The sequence below is a fragment of the Gouania willdenowi genome, chromosome 6 (genome assembly GCF_900634775.1).
Source record: "Gouania willdenowi chromosome 6, fGouWil2.1, whole genome shotgun sequence".
Classification (NCBI taxonomy): Eukaryota; Metazoa; Chordata; class Actinopteri; order Blenniiformes; family Gobiesocidae; genus Gouania; species Gouania willdenowi.
The window spans coordinates 37304531-37325337 of NC_041049.1; the positions used below are offsets into that span (position 1 = coordinate 37304531).

General features: G+C 40.7%; 1 protein-coding gene across 9 annotated transcripts in view; it reads right to left on the bottom strand.

The window, feature by feature from the left end:
• Positions 1-20807, bottom strand: part of tjp1b (tight junction protein 1b) — a 179356-nt gene that overhangs the window by 96170 nt on the left and 62379 nt on the right. Inside the window, exon 1 of one of the 9 annotated variants that reach the window (XM_028448663.1) lies at positions 6378-6543. The exons of the other annotated variants lie outside the window; for them this stretch is intronic. The gene's annotated coding sequence lies outside the window, so the exon portion shown is untranslated. Of the gene's footprint in view, positions 1-6377; positions 6544-20807 lie in introns of those variants that run through there. 9 annotated transcript variants of the gene reach the window in all.

A 20807-nucleotide genomic window follows, 5' to 3' on the forward strand; every position in this document is an offset into this window, starting at 1 on the left:
TATAGCGCCAAATCATAACCAATGGTATCTCAAGGCACTTTACAGTAGAGCAGTCTTAAGGACGGACTCTTCATTTTATGGATACACACATATGCATATATACGTATATACACATACATATGTATCCCACACCCAACATGAATTCATCATGGCGGCAAGGAAAACCTTCTGTTAAGCAGCAGGAACCTTGTGTGGATCCCATTCCTATGATGAACAGCCATCCACGTTATGCTGTGTTGGGTGTGTGCAGAGGAAAGGGTGGAGACAGAGCCGCTGAGACTCTGTAACTCCACACTGAGGATCCCACGGACCTGCAAGACAAAAGCCAGAAGGAGTACAGGAGCAAACACACAAGGGAAGAAGCAGACATAGAGGGAGTGTTTGAGAGAGGAATGGGACCCTCTCCGGTCCCTCTCTAGCCTAAATGACCTCTCTCTTAACGCCCTCTCCAACCGAGCATGCCAGACCCCCCCCCCCCCCCCCCCCCGGCAGTCTATGCCTATTGCATCTTAATTATGAACTATGAGCTGGTTCCTAACTAAAAGCTTTACCAAAGAGGAATGTTTTGAGCCTAACCTTAAAGGTAGAGAGGGTGTCTGCCCCCCGAACCGTGCTTGGTAGATGGTTCCAGAGAAGTGGGGCCTGATAACTGAAAGCTCTTCCTCCTATACTACTTTTAGAGACAAATGGAACAACGAGTAGTCCAGCATTTTGAGAGCGTAGTGTTCTGGGGGGATTGCATGGCACTACAAGCTCCTTGAGATAGACTGGTGCCTGTCCATTTAGGGCTTTATAAGTGAGAAGAAGAATCTTGAATTCTATTCTATATTTTATGGGAAGCCAATGCAGAGAGGCTAATACAGGAGTAATGTGATCTCTTCTCCTAGTTTTAGTCAGTACACGTGCTGCAGCATTTTGAACCAGCTGAAGTGTCTTAAGCGACTTGCTCGGGCAGCCTGCTAAAAGAGAATTACAATAATCCAGTCTAGAGGTAACAAAAGCATGGACTAGTTTTTCGGCGTCGCCCTGAGACAGGATAGATCTGATTTTAGCAATGTTACGGAGATGAAAGAAGGCAGTTCTTGAAGCTTGTTTTATGTGAGAGTTGAAGGATAAGTCCTGATCAAATAGAACCCCAAGGTTTCTAACAGTTGGGCTTCGTGCCAGAGTAATGCCATCTAGGGCAGTTAGGCTAGCATAGGTTTCTCTAAGGTGTCGTGGGCCCAGTACAATGACCTCAGTCTTGTCTGAGTTGAGAAGAAGAAAATTTTGGTCCATCCAGGCCCTAATGTCCTTTAGACAGACCTCAAGTTTAGATAGCTGATTTGTCTCACCTGGCTTCATTGATACATACAGTTGGGTATCATCAGCATAGCAGTGAAAGTTAACAGAGTATTTTCTCATAACATTACCAAGGGGGAGCATATAGATACAGAAGAGGATTGGACCTAGCACAGAGCCCTGAGGAACCCCGTAGCTTACTTTAGTGTACACAGAAGACCTATTATTCACGTGTACAAACTGGTACCTATCAGATAGGTAGGACTTAAACCAGTTTAGGGCAGTCCCTGTGATTCCAAGTAATTTCTCTAATCTCTCTAGTAGAATATAGTGATCTATAGTGTCAAAAGCTGCACTAAGATCTAATAAAACCAGCACTGAGAGTCGTCCTTCATCTGAAGCCCAGAGTAGATCATTAGTTACTTTAACTAAAGCAGTCTCTGTGCTGTGTTGAGCTCTAAAACCTGACTCGAAGTCCTCGAACAGGCTGTTGTTTTGAAGAAATTCACAGAGCTGAGCCGTCACAACTTTCTCAAGAATCTTTGAAATAAAAGGAAGATTAGATATAGGCCTGTAGTTTGCTAAAGTGCTGGAATCAAGAGTAGGTTTTTTGAGAAGGGGTTTGATTACAGCTACTTTAAAGGACTGTGGCACGTAGCCTATTGATAGGGATATATTTATTGTCTCCAACAAAGATGGGCAGACCAGGGGAATAACTTCTTTAAACAGCTTAGTTGGGATCGGATCTGAAAGGCAGGTCGATGGTTTGGAGGATGAAATAATAGAGTTAAGTTCCTGAAGTCCTATATGTGTGAAACAGTTTAGGTTAGGCCTATTTACATTTAATGGGACAGCAGGCCCAGGTGAAGGCAGGGAGTGGCTAATTTTATCTCTAATCTTATGAATTTTATGGTTAAAAAATGTCATAAAGTCCTCACAGCTGAGGGCTAGAGGAATCATGGGCTCAATAGAGCTCTGACTTTGTGTTAGCCTGGCTACAGTCCTGAAAAGGTACCTCAGATTATTTTTATTTTCTTCAATTAGTGAGGAGTAGTATGTAGATCGACTATGTCGTAAGGCTGTCATGTATTTACTATGGCTTTCTTGCCAGAGTATTCGTGACTCCTCTGTTTTATTGGAGCGCCACATTCTCTCTAATTTACGGGTTGTTTGTTTGAGACTGTTGAGACTGAGACTGAGACTTGTTTGTACACGACTTTACATCCAAGATTTTGAGCGAGATGTGGCATGTCTGTACTTTTGCTACACTTGCTAGACATTTATCTACTTGTTTCATGTGAAAAAATATAGTGCATGTCAGTAACGACCAAGTGGAAGCAATCTATGAGGCAACCAGACATGTCAAGATGAGAGGCATCAGTTTTTTTCTTTTCGTTCTCACCACCAACACAGTCCTCTCCAATCTTTCACACGACTATCCAGAATGCATGGCCTTATATACAGCTGCAGTGCTAATTATTAAAAGTGGCCTGTACCAAATGTGCAGCTGACAGGTATTCCGGACTGGACATCATACTGTTATGTAAACAAATCATTCCTTAACAGTGGAAAATGCTTGATAGTGTCCGAAAACATGTAGGTGAGGGTCTAGTCCATGTCATATACCTATTTCCATTTTAGAAAATGAAGTCTGGCTTTTTGTATTTAAAGATTTGACAATGCTGACTGTTTGCTATGCATTGAACCATAGATTTGAAATTCACATCTATGATTCATCTACTAGTTTACGGAAAAAATAGCATGTAAATATGCAATATTGTCTAAACACATACATGTGAAGGTATATTCTGTGTCATATTGCTATTTCCCTCAGATTGATATATATATATATATATACAGTGATGTTGCTAGGTAAGCGTCCTGCGTCCCTGACGCATACAAATCTGAAAGGACGCAGTAAACCCACTAACCATGCGTTCCAGTGACGCACCTCGTTTTTCCCATGAAAAACGACACATTGTGAAACATAACTTATGTTTAAAATCACAGTAACTAGCAAAAGAAACCTAGCCGTCAGCGGACCCCTTTACACATTAACTCAGAGCAGACATGATCCCATTGAGTACATGCTAGTTTAGCCAACTAGCCAGTTAACACGGAATTTATTTCAAAATGTTTACTGGGACCACTAATTAAGCGTACCGCCCTCCCCCCTGAAAACTCTGTCTGTTTTTTGTGTAGCGCAGCGGTGCTCCGTGAAAACGTGATCAGCTTAAATCATCTTCACCTGCTCAGTGTTTGAACTGTTATGTCTGGCTAACTAAGAATAAGTCAGTCCGTGTTGTCCTTTAATTCTTTTTATTCCAGCCTTTTGTCCGTGTCTATAGGTTCACATTCACAGTCAGCAAGCTACCTCAAGTACAACAGTTTCAGTGGGAACTTCCGGTTTACAAAATAAAAGTCCGTTGGAACAACGTTATTAGAATGTTACATTCTAACAACTTCTCATCAGAGCTGCAAAATATAGGATCATTTGAATTAGGTTAATTTAAACTAAGTTGATCAAAACTCAATCATTAAAAACCTGCTCAGCATTAATGTCATGCAATTTCCTCTCAGGGATCAGTAAATCATTGATCCCTGAGAGGAAATTGCATGACATTAATGCTGTTCTCATACATCTTTATATGACATATAAATAATTAAAAAGGAGCAGTTCGAATAATCCATGTCACTACAACATACATCTACCTTTTAATTGTATCTTACTCTATTTTTGACATAATTTTTTTGTTTAATTAGGAGTTTTTTTATTTTATGTATTAGTATTTATTTTGTTTCCTCACAGGAGTGGAATTTAGAAAAAAAATAAAACAGATTTTATATGGCCCTTGGGCAAGACACTGAACCCAAAGTTGCTCCCAGTGGTCGACTAGCGCCTTGCATGGCAGTCCTGTCCCACTGGTGTCTGAAAGTGAGAGTGAATGAGCTGATATGTAAAGCGCTTTGAGACTGCTTCAGTGTGGGGATAAAGCGCTATATAAAATCAAGTCCATTTTTACCATTTACAATTTAAGAAATAGAATATAAGAAATGGAAAGAAATTCTTTTTTATTGGGGACCCATTGAATTTTCCATGGACCCACTCAAATCACAATCTGTGGGTCCCGGGACTTACTACATTGAAAACCTATCAACATCACTGTACACACACACACTTATTTTTTTTAAATCAAAAATTGTTTTTTCCATTTTTGAAAGTAAATTGCATGATTTCTGTCCGTTTTACCTGATCACTGAATATTGGAGGCTCTAAAATAAGACAAACAAGTCTAATTTAGGGCCTCAGACAAAGTCAAATGAGTGACATTCCCTTTCGCTATTCTGAAGAATATAAATCTAAAATTTATAATATAGCAAGGTAACTAAATGAACCGCATTAAGCATGTTTAAATGAAACAGAAAACAGTAAATAGTGAAAAGGTGTTGGGGTAAAGTTCAAATGGAAAATCAAAGAAACCACTCATTTGTTTCTATTTTTACAGTTAACCATGACAACAAACTATAGAACTCCACAAAAAAAAAACAATACGAGCGATGCATTGTCATCAGCATGTTAGCATTTTAGCTAATGAACAAAACCTACATAGATTTTAATGCATGGCAAGGCAGTCAACGATTATAAAGCAGGTGAAATATCAGATATATTTGTCCTTCAAAAACCATGTCAACTCAGATAATGGCGTTTTTCCATGACAGTTTAGGGCAGTATGATTTAAGGGCCAACATATATGGCTGCCCTTGAGTACCCAGATATTTTCTTTATCACAGGTGACATGTTTGCTAGGCCTGTAGCTTGCACAACATTGCCTAATGAATTATTTGTGAAGGAAAAACAAGTCAACTCACTCATGCAATGAAACATCCACTGACAAACATCAGATGTGATGTTTCTTTCTCACCACTTCAGTTGACAAATATGCTTTCCTTGAAGGCTACACGTTAACAACACATTTCGTCATGCACTTAGACAAATTCAACAAGATGTCCAGTGATGACACATCAGCAAACAATGCTGTGTGCAACTTCTTGTGAGATTTATATGCATTACTTCATTAATGATAAACCATTTATAATGTTTCCATGGTAACACTAGGCAGAATCATGTAGTAAAAAATGAATGTTGGTATACCTTATCCACAGCAGTCATGACATTTATTCTTTCGGCAAATTATCAAACAAAGAACATTAAAACATTTTCAGGAAACTTGATAATAATAACAATGAAATTGTGGTTCAACGTGTAAAACAGCTTAACATTTGACTACCGTGTGGTACAGAAATGTCCGTCACGTCACATTTCTTAACAGGTTACCATCATTAGTCCATAAATAAGCCAGTCATGACTCAGTTTAAGATAAACATGAGTAAGCAGTGACTGACAGTATCGAAACGGACATTCCGTTGTTTCCAACATTCAACAGGTGCCTTCAGCTGTGGTCAGAGGGAACTGAACCATGAAAGGACGCGGAAGAAGCCCCGCACACTGCAGGCATGACACTGTGGTAATGTGACAGCTGGGTTCACCGTAAACAGCCTTATTTGCGGTGAAACGGAACCGACCGGGGCCAGCTAGCCAGCAGACCGTGTGGCGCTTGACCTTCGCAGCAATGTAGCAACATCGCTGTCACCAACCTAATTTAACGACTCTCTGGTCGCTGCCGGACACTTAATAAACCCTGTGCCCCTTTCATACCCTCTTGGTCAATTCAAGCCCCCATGGCTGGCCGACATTTTGTTCCAGCGGCTAGGCTAGGTATGGCTGGCTAATGTCTACCTGGACACCCATTGACAGCTCGGAGGGAAGGTGCTTCGAGGCTCGATATCCAAGCCGTGTTTAATATCCATGAACAACATAATCATAGACGTCGTCAGTTGCCATATTTACTGTAATTATGACGTTCGCAGCTTGATGAAGCGGCTGCAGCCTTAGCATAGCGCGCACACTCAGTTGACTAGCCGTGAGGTAGCTGATACCTCGCCTTGAACCGTTACTGTTCCCCGCTGTAATCATCGAGCCCAACCCTGCGGCTTCGGTAGGAAAACATACTCGCAGAAAACCAGAAACCGCTCACCTTCCGTCCTCCTCACGGCGTGCTGGCAAAGGTCTCCCCGGGAACGAAACGTGATTTCCAGAGCAGCAGCAGCCGCCGCCACCGCACTGCAATAGCAGCAGTGGATGAAGCCGTCACCGCGCCAACACTCTGGCTGCCCGACAATGACGGCTCCCCTGGAACAAACCACTCCAGTCTGTCCGCGGGGGGGAGACAGAGGAGAGAGGCAGAACCAACTGCCTGCTTCTCACTCCAGCGTAGGAAAACACGGCAGTGGAAATACTAAATCTTGTCATTGATTAAATAAAAATATAACACATTTATGGAATCTGCTAATCCCAAAACCTACCGATGAGACTTTTTTTTTTTTTTTTTTAATATACATAATGTTTGTTGTTGAGACTTTGTCAGTGTTTGTCTGTCTTTAAAAAAAAAAAAGATTTTTTTAATGCAATGTTAATTTGACCTGGGTTAACATAAATGAGAAGAAAAATAGCTCCTGTACAGCAATTATTGGTGCCAACAAACAGAGTGTAGGAAGATGGAAAAATGTGGCATTCCAATGTGCGTTTTACATCAGTTTAGGCTTGAACTCACAATTTCTGGTTAATTAGCAAGATATAACTCTGTGGTACATATGTACATGATGGCTGTATATGTTAATTAATAGTAAGGAAAAATTGCATACCTTGCATGGCCTGAATGAGATATAACGATTTACATGTTGCAATATTTTATAATATTGCACAATTTTGTCTTACACTTAAAAAATAAGTTCTTACAATAGTTCATAATTCAGCAAACCACAGCAGAGAACATGACTTCCACACTTTAAAAGGCTGACCATGTTCCTGCACAGAACAGTGCACACAGCCTTTGCTCCAAGTTATGCAAATACTTACTCAGTGAGTGTAAGGATAACAGAAAGTTGACAGTAGTGTTTCCTCACGCTGCTTTAATGAGGAGCATGCACAAGGGTATGTTAAAAGGTAATGTTATGCACTTAAAATACTGTTCCCATCTGCTTCTCCATTGTCGAATTCACACCTATTTCTAAAAACCTTTTTTAACGAATACAGCAAAGAGAGTTTGTTTCTGCAAGGTCACAAATTAATCTGTATGTAGCATTTATGTAGCTACTAAAACATGCACTACCAGATGCTCTCAACTGTTCAAAAAAAGACATTAGGCAGAATCTTCTCATGTTAGCCAGGCTCTGGTATTGATGGCATGTTGTTTGATTGATTGGGTGCCCTTTAAAACTAAGTACTTCTCAAGGACAAAGTGGTTTATCCCTTCTTTTTGGTGTGTTCGCACGTGTGTGTAATTTTGAAAAACATTCCAGCAGAACACATTTTCCCAGAATGCCTATCAAGGCCTCTGATGCAGTAGATCATTCAATTTAATGTGGCGCTGGCTTGGATGCACAGTAACCTTCAACAAATTCAGATTGGATATCCCATTTAACAATGTAAACTTTTTGTCAAGGAAACTCAAATAGGTATCATTAGTAGCAGTGACATGCTGTAGAAAGCCATTTAAAATGCAGAGGATATAATTAAAATCAAGCCGACAGTCACAATGCTCAATACTCCTTCCCATGGGGTGTGTAGATTGAATCAATATACAGTAGAATGTAAATTATGCACTGCAGCAAACCCTACTCTCAGGACTTTATCACATTCACTTTGGTTTTCATGATTGTTTTTTCCCTCAAACCCTCAGATTCTCTGCAGCATCTTGTGCTTGTATGTATTTCATCACTTTGAGATGTTGCGGCCATTCTTGTCACCTCTACTTTTAGCACTAATGACAGCAGGACAGGATATAATGCCTAAGGAAAACAGAGGTCTAGCAATAGTGCTGATGTATATGAGACACTGCTATTTCATTGGAGGATTTCAAAGAAAGGGGTCAGGCTCTTCAAATGCAACACAATGAGTTGGGCAAGGTCAAGAGAATCAGGTAAACAAGGGTATTCCCACACACTGTGCAAAAGGAACAATTGCTGCAGTATATCTTTTTAAAGTAAAAAACCAACAACAGACAAACAGTAAATGTGCAAAATATACACAATCTTTACATTGTTTGGTATTGTGACGTATGACACGAGCTGTTGTATCATAGTCGTGGGTATCATTATGTGTTAAAGAAATGCAGGATGAGAGCAATGGGAAGGTCAGCAGTGTTCGAGCAGAAAATAAATGAAAATCCCAACAAAAATGCACAAATGTGGACTCTAAATGTTTTCAGTTGAGATTGAGGTGGCTTTGATGCGAGCCTATGCTAATTGATATAACATCGTAAAGCCCTTGAAATAACTTCTGCTGTATTAGTTTTTGCATCAGCGGCTCTGGCATCACGAGTTGACGCAGCTTCTTGCCCCAATCAGCACATTTAAGAAACAACAGGATCCCTAATCCAACAAGGGTTGCAGGAACATATTGCACGAATGGAAAAGCAAATTAGAGTTTCACAGCGGGTTGGCTTTTAGAGTGTGTGGCTCCTGGTGGTGAGTGAGTCACTTCTCAACAGTGCAGGTCAAGAAAACAAGTACCGTAAACAGCAGACTAAGCAAAGGTTAGCGAGGTTTTCGACTGACTTCAGCCGTCAAACAACATGACATAGGTTAAACACACTGCTGTGGCATAAGAAAATACTCCTTCAGAAAAGTTGACATGTGGAGCAGTGTAACCCAAGCTGCACATGATAAGCAAAACTTTTATCTTCCTATCTTGTGAAAGACATTTCATACTGAACTGGGATACAGACATGTTTCGGTAACCCAAGGTTATTTTACTGCTGGAACTATTATTTTATTTTATTTTGTAGTGAAAAGTACGTTTGTGACTTTTATGTAAAGTGTTGTTTTTTCCTATGCACCTTGAATGTACCACAGCTCTGCAGACGGCATTCTCCGTTAGAGAGGGAGAACTACCTTGGTAGTGGTTATCCGTACGGTTGCCGTATCAATATATCAACATTCTATCCGTACGCATTGCCCTTATTTGGCCAGTTTAGGTCACATGATAGGTCAGTCATTGGTCAGTTTAGGTCGCGTGACTAAGACTAAACCTTACCCTAAACCTAATCCTAACTCGTCCCTAACCCTAAGACCATAACCATACCAACTTTTATGGTAAAAACTGCAAAATACAAAACTTAATCTGGACATAATTTTATCTAAAAAAACTGATTTTATTTTGCAGCAATTACGGTACAAAAACTTTGACTACAATAATAAATCAGGCAAATACTTAGCAAATCAGCTTAAACACAACAAAGAAAACAATTTCATAGCAGCAATTTCTGATTTTCAAACTTAAACCCTGACCCTGAAGATATTAAAACCTTCCTCAATAACTTAAACCTACCACAGCTCACCATAGATCAGAAAACCACCTTAGACTCACCATTAACCTTACAAGAACTACAAAATGCTTTGGATAGCATGTCGACAGGCAGAGCACCTGATCCAGATGGGTTCCCTGCTGAATTCCTGAAACATTTCTGGTCAATGCTGGCTCTGCTTTTTTTCAGAATAGTGACATAGATTAAAAATAAAGGTTACGTAGGAGGTCACATGAATACAGCGAACATTAAATTATTACTTAAACCAGAAAAAAACCCCATGTTACCCTCAAGCTACCATCCCATCTCACTTATTAACACAAACATAAAAATTATTTTCAAAGCACTCACTTCCAGCTTAGAGAAAGTTGAACAGTCAATTATATACCAAGACCAGACAGGATTTACTAAAAATAGACACTCCACAGACAATGTTAGAAGACTTTAATTTGGCACAGAACTCTAAAGAGAAAACAATAATCTTGTCACTCGACGCAGAAAAAGCATTCGATAGAGTCAACTGGTCGTTCCTCCTTGCTGTCCTCGGCAAATTTGGCTTTGGAGAATCATTCATACAATGGATCTCCACCCTATACTCTAAACCTAACGCCTCAGTAACCACAAACAAAATAACATCCCAAAGCTTCACACTGCAGAGGGAAACCAGACAAGGTTGCCCACTATCACCTTTGCTTTTTGCAATATTTGTTGAACAGCAGCAGCTGTTCGTCAGAATATTGTTATTAAAGGAATCCACTCATCCATCTCAGAACAAAAAATTATTCTTTATGCGGACGATATTTTACTCTATCTGGAAGAACCCCAATCTTCATTAGAAGAAGTATTTAAACTAATAAACAGCTTCTCTAAATTATCAGACTATTCCATTAACTGGTCAAAATCATCAATCCTTCCATTAACAAAAAATTCATGGAACCCGGCAAGCCAAAACCCACAATACCCCTCCCCCACAAATACAATTAAATATCTAGGCTTAAATATATCACCAAACTTAAATGAATGAATTAAACTAAACCTAGATCCGCTGTTGGATAAAGTCACAGAAGATCTGCGGAGATGGAACAATCTCCCCATCTCACTCCTTGTCAGAGTAGCCTCAGTTAAAATGAAAATCTTACCTAAAATAAACTATCTGTTCTCTATGATCCCACTGAAACCACCAATGCAATGGTTCAAAAGATGAGATTCTGCAATTACAAAATTCTCTATGCTAGGAATAAAAAACCCAAAATAAGCCTTTCAACCCTTCAAAAAAATAAAAGCGAGGGTGGGTTGGAAGCCCCTAATTTCATGCATTATTAGTTAGCAAACCAAATTTTATATTTAACAGAATGGCTAAAACCAAAAGAATACCACAACACCTGGCTAGAAATAGAACAGCTAGACTGCAAACATATTAAACTCTCTGATCTCCCTTTTATCACTGCGACCCTCAAACGTCACAACTGATTTAAAAACCCACTGATTGCCTCCACCCTGACTGTGTGGTGGAAAGCCCTAGACATTACAAATGTTCAATTAAAAACTAGCATGTTGTCTCCAATCTGGCACAACCCCGACTTCAGAAACAGAAAAACACTGCTCTATCTAAAAACATGGGAAGAGAGCGTAATTATTCATCTCCAAGACCTCTTTGAAAATGATAAGCTCAGGACATATAACAATCTAACCCAAACATTCAATATAAATAAAAGTAATTTTCTTCAGCACTTACAAGTAACAGAGACAATTAAGAAAAATACGGCAATAGACCTAATCACGTTGCAACCTCCAGAATTGGCCATTTATATGAAAAAAATCTCAACAAAATAAAAAAAAAAACTCTCAAAAATATACAGAGCACTCTTGAACACTAACTCTAATCACTTAGCTATCGCTAAATGGGAAGCTGAACTCTCAATCACCACGAACACCGATTTCTGGACAGAAATTTGTTGCAATACCTTTACGATGACTAAAAACACAAATCTTCAGCTAATTCAATACAAGGTCCTCCACAGATCCCACATTACCCAACAGAAAATGTATAAAATGGGCTTCTCCCCAACAGACATCTGCTCTCAGTGCACCCAGGGAACAGCTGATTCATATTTACATGCCGTATGGCTTTGTTCGCCAGTTCAACAGTTTTGGTTTCTAATCACTGAAAAACTGTCCTCCATTTTGGATTGCAGGATTCCTCTATCTCCAAATCTATGTCTGTTAGGAGACCTGACTATGCTTGATCTTCCAGCAAACCAATCGCAATCCACCCTTGCGGCACTCGCCATTGCAAAAAAAAAAATTAGTGGATTTAATTGGAAAGATAAAAAATCGTTTAGCATAAACCAATGGCAAAATCTCATAGAATTTATTTCAATGGAAAAGATGTCTGCTCTCAGAAAAAATAAAATAACCTGCTTTGAGGAGCATTGGACTCCTTTTTTAATTGCATTAAATCTTGATTTTTCGTTCTCAGCCAGATAATCTAGCCTGCAAGCGACTGCCAGCACCGCTCTTTCCTAACACACTGATCTAACTGTAGTCCTGGACCTCCATGGGCTTGTGGGATGGCCTCGACCTCGGCGGCTTGGGTGGATTGCTAGGGGTTTTTGGGTGCCTCTGCGTGGGCGTGCGTCCCTTTTGGGTGCTCTTGTGGTCCCTGGGCGGTTTGATGTTGCTCCCCTCCGTGCACATCTGGGGGGCCTTTGGGGCTGGGGGCCAGCATGTTTCTCTGTCACTATTTCCTCTTGCTCTCTGTCCCCCTGTCTCGTCCTCCCACTCTCCTCCGCCTTTGCTCTGCGCCTGCTCTCCCGTTGGGATGGGCGTGGGGGGCTCCTGTCGGCCCGGGATGCTGATGGGGGGGCTGTGGCCTTCGCTTGGGGGTCGGGCATTGCTGTGCTGGGTGGGGTGGCTTGGAGGTTGGCTTGTCTGGGGGCCTGGGGTGGTGGGGTTCATGGCTTTGGGGCCAGGGGGTCCGGGGCGGGGGTGGCGCTGGGGGTGGCTGCTCTTGGGAGCGGCGCTTGCGTCCTGGGTTGTTGGGTGATGGGGTGTTGTTGTGGGTTGCTCCGCCGGCCGGTCTGGGCGCCTTGGCCTGGTTCCCTGGGGCTTGTGTAGCTTTGGGGGAAGGGAAGGGTGAGCTGTGGGGCCCCGCCTGGGTCGTGCTGGGTGGGTGTGTGTTCTGGGCGGCCTGTAGCTCCTGTCCTGGTGGATCCGCGTCGGGGGTGGTTGTTCTGCTGGCTGGGAGCGCCGGGCCCCATGGGTGCCGTGTCTGGGTGGAGGTGGGTGGGTTTGCCTGCCTATCGGCCCGTGGCTGGCGGGGTGGCCCTGCTTGGTTGGTTGGTGGCGTACTCTCTCGTCGGGAAGGCCGGGGCCGTCTCCCGATGGAGGGTGCTATGTTGTGGTGTCATGCGGGCCTGTGCTGGCCCTGGTGTGGGCACTGGCCTCTCTCCTGCTTTGGTGGGGAGGGCAGCTCTGGGCTGGCGGGCGGCGGGGGTCTCCTCCTGGACTGCTGAGGGATGTGGCTGGTGCCTGGCATATGCCTTGTGGGTGGGACCACCACTTCCACCCTCCGGAGCTATTGCACCACATACACATATATACACATAGGTTCCGGGTCCTTCTGGCCTGGGGTCCGGTCCCTGCTTGCTCTGGGCCCGCCGGTGAGTGGCCGTCGGCTGCCCATTCGGCGCGGCTCTGGCCGTCTGCTGGGCGTGGGCCTTGGCTCCTCTGCTGGGGTGCCGGCGGGGGGCTCTCTGGGCCCTCCCCTCGGGGTTGGGTGCTTGAGTGTGGGTGGGTGGGTGGGGGGTGCCTTGGGTTTGGGGGTTGTGGTCGGTGGCGGGATGCGCTGGGTGCACGGCTGCTTGGTTCTTCCTCGGATGTGTGCGTGGGGGGCGGTGGCTGCTTCTCAGCCTGGGATCTCGGCGGTGTCTGGGGGGCTGCTCGGCCGTGGGGGGGTGGCCTGGGGCTCCTTGGCCCCCACTCTTTCTGCTGTCCTGGCTGCATCTGCGGGCCCGGGGCAGTTCCTGGGTTTGCGGTAGCGGTTTTTGCACATATACTGGTCTACAATGCACTGGCACGCCTTGGGATGTGGGATAAAACTCATACTGGGCTTAACTTTAGAAACGTTTATCCCAAATACCTGCTTTAGGTATTACCACTCATTCCTTCCCCCTGTCCACAGCCACCACTATTATAGCTAAGCTTCACACTTGTCACCATACTGGGTTAATTACACAACATAATAAGCACAATATATGTTCTACAACTTCACATCTCACTCTCTGAAAAATAATCTATTCTTCCCCACCCTTTCTATTTCCTACCTCGAGTCTCTCCTTCCTGCTCCCTTCCCCCTCCCCCTCCACCTAGGTGTAACACTGCTCTCCCTTTTTATATCCTCCCTATAATAAAAGGTTTCTTACCCTTCCTTAGGGAGGGCTGGTGATGGTCACAATTAAGCAATAAAATAAATAAATTTATTTTATTGCAATAACAAAACATGCATTGCTGTCTCATAATGATTGCACTTCTAGTAGTATCGACATTTGACAGCATGTGCAGACAAGTAGAAAAAAAAAAAAATATATATATATATATATATATATATATATATATATATATATATATATAGTGGCAGCTGGTGCATTTTTCTCCAGGGGGGGCTACAACTCCAAAATAGATATACACCAAAAACAGGTTTTGTGTAGCTTTGAACAAATAAGTAAGGACAATTGCAGTTACAGAACTGCTTTCAAACTAACCACATTTATTGTTATTGAACCCATAAACAAGAAATAACAAATATAGTATATAGTAGTAGTATATACCAGTGGTTCTCAAACCTTTTTGGCTCAAGTACCCCCTTTCTCTCATTTCTGTATCCATGTACCCCCTTATGTCCAACTACCACATTTTGCTCAGAATACTATAACAGACATTTTAAGGAATCTCATTTTGTAAATAATTGGAAAGAAACAGTATTTAGTGCCTCATGAATAGATTTATTTCTATAGTTTTTATCATTCATGTTCATCTACCTCGTGATGTGGGACCAGGAGAATAATTCTTGTTTTTTCAAATAATGTACAGTATCATTTCTATCATAATTTTGTGGGTTTTCTGTGTCAATGTGTGTGTTTCTGGTTTCATTCTGTGTATTTTGTTTTTGTGTGTGGTTGGGATTATTTAAATTATTTCATCTCAGTCTGTTTCTTATGTCATTTTGAATGTTTTGTTGTCGTTTTGTGCGTTGCTGGTAATAGTAAGTATTTTAATCTCTTAGTGTGTGTTTTTGGTGTCATTTTGCAGATTTTGTTGTTGGTTGTCTGTTCTTTTTATTATTCAGTATATTTTTCTTTTATTTGGTGTTTTTATTGTAGTTTTGTGAATTGCTGGTAATATTTAGTAGTATTATCATTTTGAACTAAAGAAATAAACATTATAAAAATATTTAATATTTATAATGTAATGTTATATGTAGTGCCATCGCGTACCCCTCGGAGTACACGTACCCCAACTTGAGAAACTCTGGTATATACAATAGAGTGAGAGTGTGTGTCAGGGTTATTATACTTCTTGAAATTGAATTTGTTTTGTTTTTTAATTTTGTTTTTCTGTTTTTTTTTTTTTTCCAGTTTTAGTTAGTTTAACAAGTAATTAAATAAAAACGAAATGAAGTGGTAAATGAATATACATAATTTAAGACGTGAAAAAATATAATTTAAGACCTAGTTTACAAAATATGAACATATTCAAGATTTGAAATCAACAAATATAGTTTGTTCTTAGTTTGTTCATGTTTCTTTGCCTTCTCTAAAAAGTGCTTTAAATAGGTCCTACCTGTCTTTATCCATGCTGAGTCAGCAGGTAGGCAGGAAAAGCAGAATTATTTAATTTCTTTCATCATTTTGCTTCTCCTTTTAACATTCCACGGCTTCACCTGTCAAAGCCACTTTATGATGGACCACCGTGACATTAGCCCCTCCCATGGTGGGAGGTGGTGTTGTGTACATGTTCCGGCTGCATTCACCTCTGCACAGCCGCAGAGAGTCTCTGGACGCAGGTAAACTGCGCCCAGACCCACGCCATTGACTCGTATTGAAGAGGAGTTACTGTGAATGCAAAGTTTTGAACGAGAATGGACGGTAAAGATTTTTGCGCCCAAAACAGGAAACACATCATCACCAATCAGACACAGATGAACGAAACGACTTCACACATCATCATCATCATCATTATCTATATCACATTTATTCTGATTATCTAAATACAGATATACATTTGTTTTGTAGTATTTTTAATTCATTATTATTTTTATGTCTCCGTTTCTCCTGTTTTTGCCTCTGAACATCTGTCCTACCTTGTTCTCCCAGGGTTTTCGTCTCTGCCCTGGTTTTTTTTATTCTGCTTGTTTGAATAAACTTTGTATTATTTTGCAAGCACGTTTCAATGAAGACTTTTTTCCACACAACACCTCTTTTTCATCATCCACATCATCACCTGGGGAAGTCATGACAAACTTGGCGTTGTTCGGCAGTGACTTGCTACAATTGTTCTTCCGTGCCATGGTGTCCCTGATTTCATCTGACATCCTTGAAAGGGTGAGTATAAGATCGGTGTTTGGGGACACTGTGTTAACATGGAAATTGTACAGTTTAAAAGAATTTGTGCATTGTGTGATGTTTGTGACGGTGAACAGTGGAATAGGTTTCGGCTAAATGATGTTGGTAAATTATGACAGGAATTTAATTATGGGATAGTAAAAAATAGAAGCAAATTGTTAAGATAGTTTTGTTTTGTAACGTTAGGGAAATAATGGCAATTTAATGGTTTTGTGGACTCAATATCCATGCAAGAATTGGGAATATGGCTATTGTTCCTATAATCTGTAAGTCATTGCAGCAGGTTGGTCACTTAATCATGAAATATGCCTATAGGGGATTTGGAATTAATTTGGTAAAGGTAAATTTTGAAATAAAGGAGACGAGAATAACTTGACTATGTTATGAATTCATGAGTTGAGTTAAGATGATTATTCTTTAATATTTGGGAATTTACTCAACATAGTGGAAAATGAATGAGCCACTATGGGAAAAAAACGCTGTTTTGATGTTTTTGTGGGTCAATAGGAATGAATAGATGCAATTGCTGGTCAAGTGTATTTGTTTTTTTTTCTTCTGTTTTCTGTTTTGTGTGCAATTAACATGTTTGTCATGATTTGTATGTCATGTTTGTTGATGTAAGTTGAGTGTTTTGAATTATATATGATTTAATGCAAGAAGTGGGTAATTGGATATAAACCCAAATATTGCATGAGATAGATTTAGTTAAGGATTAAGAAACATGAGCCCTATAAATTATGGGGATATTTTGTTAGACTTTGGTGCTTTTTAAGATCAACTATTATTTAAAATACATTTTCAATGTAATGTTAAACATATCTTAATTATAATATAATAATTTAGTCCTGTTTAAGGTTGGTTTTGATGTTTGTTTGGGGCCGCCAGCCCTATGTTGGTCTGTGTCCTCCTGCGCTGCTGCAGGGGGAGGATGTGTGTGAATGTATGTGTGTGTGTCTTTTCTCCCTGTTATACTTTGAATGACTGGTAGTGAAATGGCTGTTATAACTGACTTTAAAGTAATTTGTGACTTGTTGGTGAAGTTGCTATTCGGTGTTTGACAGTGCTGTGTGTTTGTTTCTGGATTCTGAGTGGCTACTACCACATTGACGCTCTGGTTTAAAGTTCTTAATAAATAAAAAGCGTTGTGTTGCATGCAACGCCTTGGTTTTAATTTAGATTTTACACTCCAAGCAGTGTTTGAGACACGGAGCCGGCATCGGCCACGGTTGCATGCATTCTTTAATCCAGTGATGCTGTTGGGGTTACAGCGTTATATTACTGGATTGATTTATAATAATGGATTAAATTAAATACAATATCAGCATTCATTTGATTGTGGTAAAATACGTTCCAGACACAGGCCTGATTTAATAATAATAATGATAACAATAATAATAATGATAATGTTCGATGCTGCTTTTGATTATTCAAGAGCAATATGGTTGGATTAACGTGCGGTTTTTCTCCATTATGTGATTGCTTGTTTGCTTTGCCGGTTGATGGCATTGTTTGCTGAATAATGTTATTTTTCAGTGGTGTTTTATGTATTTATGGATCTGTTTCATCCGTTGTCATTGTTTTATTTCATTGATGTGTATTTTATAGTGTAGGACTTGTTCACGTTGTTCTGCTGCAGGGGTTCGGTGTGACCTGTCTCAGATCGGTCGCGTCTTTCTTTTTGTGTGTTTGTTGTGATTCTGTGGTTTGTGCCTCTGCTTTGTCGTGTGTGTTTTATGTGGAAGTCGTTTTGGTTCATTTGGCTCCGCTGTAGCAGTAGCGGGTGTTGTGGATAATGTGGTACACTGTGTATTTGGTGGTAGGAACTTGCAGTCTTTACCGGCGGGCAGGAATCTTGGTTAAGTGCTTGAATTTGTGTCTGCTCGCTGTGTGTCTCTATGCGTGAATATGAACGGCCTGTGGCGCTGGGTTCGTGGTTTTGGTTATTGGGACCTCATTATCTGTGCTCTGACATGGATGGTTACAATAAATGTGTCTTTTTGTTGAGTCGTTCTAGTTTGTGTTGTAATTCCGTTGTAGATTTAGTCCGGTATAATGTGAATGTGTTGTGTCAATTTGTTTCCCCGTTGTTTTTTGGCGTCTGTTTGTGCTCCTGTCATGTCACCTCTTCGTTGTTAACTTTGCTACTGGAAGTTTGTTTGTTTTTTAGAGGTGGAGCTAGAGGTTACGTTGTGATGTGGACGGACTGAGGTCCACCCAAGGGGGGAGGATGATTAGTTGTGGCTAAAATACCACACGGTACATATGGGAAACTGCATGCTTTAGTGGAAGCAATGTTGCTCTCTGCTGGTGACATGAAGTTAACATTTATATATAAATTGCTCGTTCATTTAAATACAATTTATTCTTTAATATTTATGCATTATAATTAATCATAATTATAATTGTTCCATAAATTTGAACTCAAGGTCTCATTTTTTAGCTTTGGCTTTACAGTTTAAATATGGTAATGACTGTTGTTATGAAACTGAATTTTTATTTTTATTTTTTACATAAGGAGTTGAGAGGAGGAGTGTCTGAATCGCAACTCCTAAGGCACTGAAATACACCTGGTGGCTTTGACTTAGTGGATGGCACGATACTCGAATTCCGGCCGAGATAAACTGGTGCGTTTATTCATGACATTACTCAAATAGAACATTTGTCTTTGTTTATTTTTTCACACATTTATAACGACATATTACCTTACACAAACAATAAATACACAGTTTATTCACTTATATATGGCTTTACAGTAGTATATACTGTATGATACATGAAAAGACTTGGCAACGGACTGAATATTGAATTTGTTTACTTTATTGAGCATTATTGATTAACAATCACTCATTGATTGATTAGCTTTGATAATTTTGTATTACTAATTTAATTGGTTATCTGCGAGTTAGCTAATCTGTTTAAACTATCAAGTGAATATAGTGAATAATAATTTCAGTGTCCGTGCTTAAGTTTACGTTGAGTGGGGACTGTCTGAGATTTTGATATCATTCCAGTTTTAAGGTTTTATCAATTATATCATTACAATTCGAATAGGTTTATTCTCACATCACTTCTTCTGTGATTGGCAAAGTTCGGTGACCATAAATTGCATACAGCATACAATTTTTCGATTCGACATTAGATTTACAGTAAAAGTAAAATTAAGAGAAGTTCTTTATAATGTCGAGTATGGATTCTAAAATTACAAAGGCTATCACACCTGTAGACTTGGTAATTAAGAACAATCCTCTTGTTCAGGGTGTTGCTAAACATTCTGAAAAGTGGAATAAGTGGTGGCCTTGCATCATGCAGCCATGGCCAGTTGAGGGTACTTTTAATCCAGATGTAGTTAACACCTTGCAAGTCCTAGTGCCTACTTATAGAGCAAGTCAGAGGAAAGGAAAAAAGGGAAAGAAACAAAGTGAAGAAAAAAACCAAATTGAATTAGGCATACTGCAGCTCTATGAGATCATAGGGCAAAGTCTGTTCAAACTGGCAAATGACAAAAAGATACAAAGCATACGAGACATTAAGAAAATGAGAAGACCACAAGCAAGTTGACAAAGAAAACCAACATGTCTTTCTCTCATGCAACATCAGCAAAGAAGCCACCACCGTATGAAAAAGAAGTACGTTTCACTGATGTCCATCCTCAGCTGCCAATGTGGTGACGTGCTGACGTGGTGACGTATCGATCATTTCCTGTTTACGCTCTACCGTTGCTTGCAGCGCTCTACTACTGTGTTCTGCTAACTCTAATCAAACTTGTTGTCATTGATATTCTAGCCTTGAAAACACTTGTTTTAATTTTTTACCGTACAGTTAAACGTACGAAGGTTAAGTAAAAAGCAACGTCGCCTCTTAGAGGCAGTGTAATCTCCTTTAAACTTCCTTTTTGTCCTTAGCTTAGCTTAAATTTAGCACCTATGGCTTCTCTCTCCTCCCCTCCGCTCTCCTGCCCGGTGTGTCAGATGTTTAGTTACTCCTCGTCCTCCTTTAGGGACAATGGTAGTTGCATAAAGTGTAGCGTACTGTTAGATATGGAGGCGAGGATCAACAATCTGGAGAAGCGGTTCCGCACCCCTGATACCAAAACTGAAGCTAGCAAGCAGGACCTAGCCGGTGCGGACCGTCCTAGCGCTAGCTCTAGCTTAGCTTCCCCCCCGGCCAGCAATGACTGGGTTACTGTCTGTAGTAAATGGTAAATGGTAAATGGACTTGATTTTATATAGCGCTTTATCACCACACCGAAGCAGTCTCAAAGCGCTTTACATATCAGCTCATTCACCCAATCACTCTCACATTCACACACCAGTGGGACAGGACTGCCATGCAAGGCGCTAGTCGACCACTGAGAGCAACTTAGGGTTCAGTGTCTTGCCCAAGGACACTTCGACACATAGTCAGGTACTGGGATCGAACCCCCAACCTTTCGATCAGAAGACGACCCTCTACCACCTGAGCCACGGTCGCCCGTAAG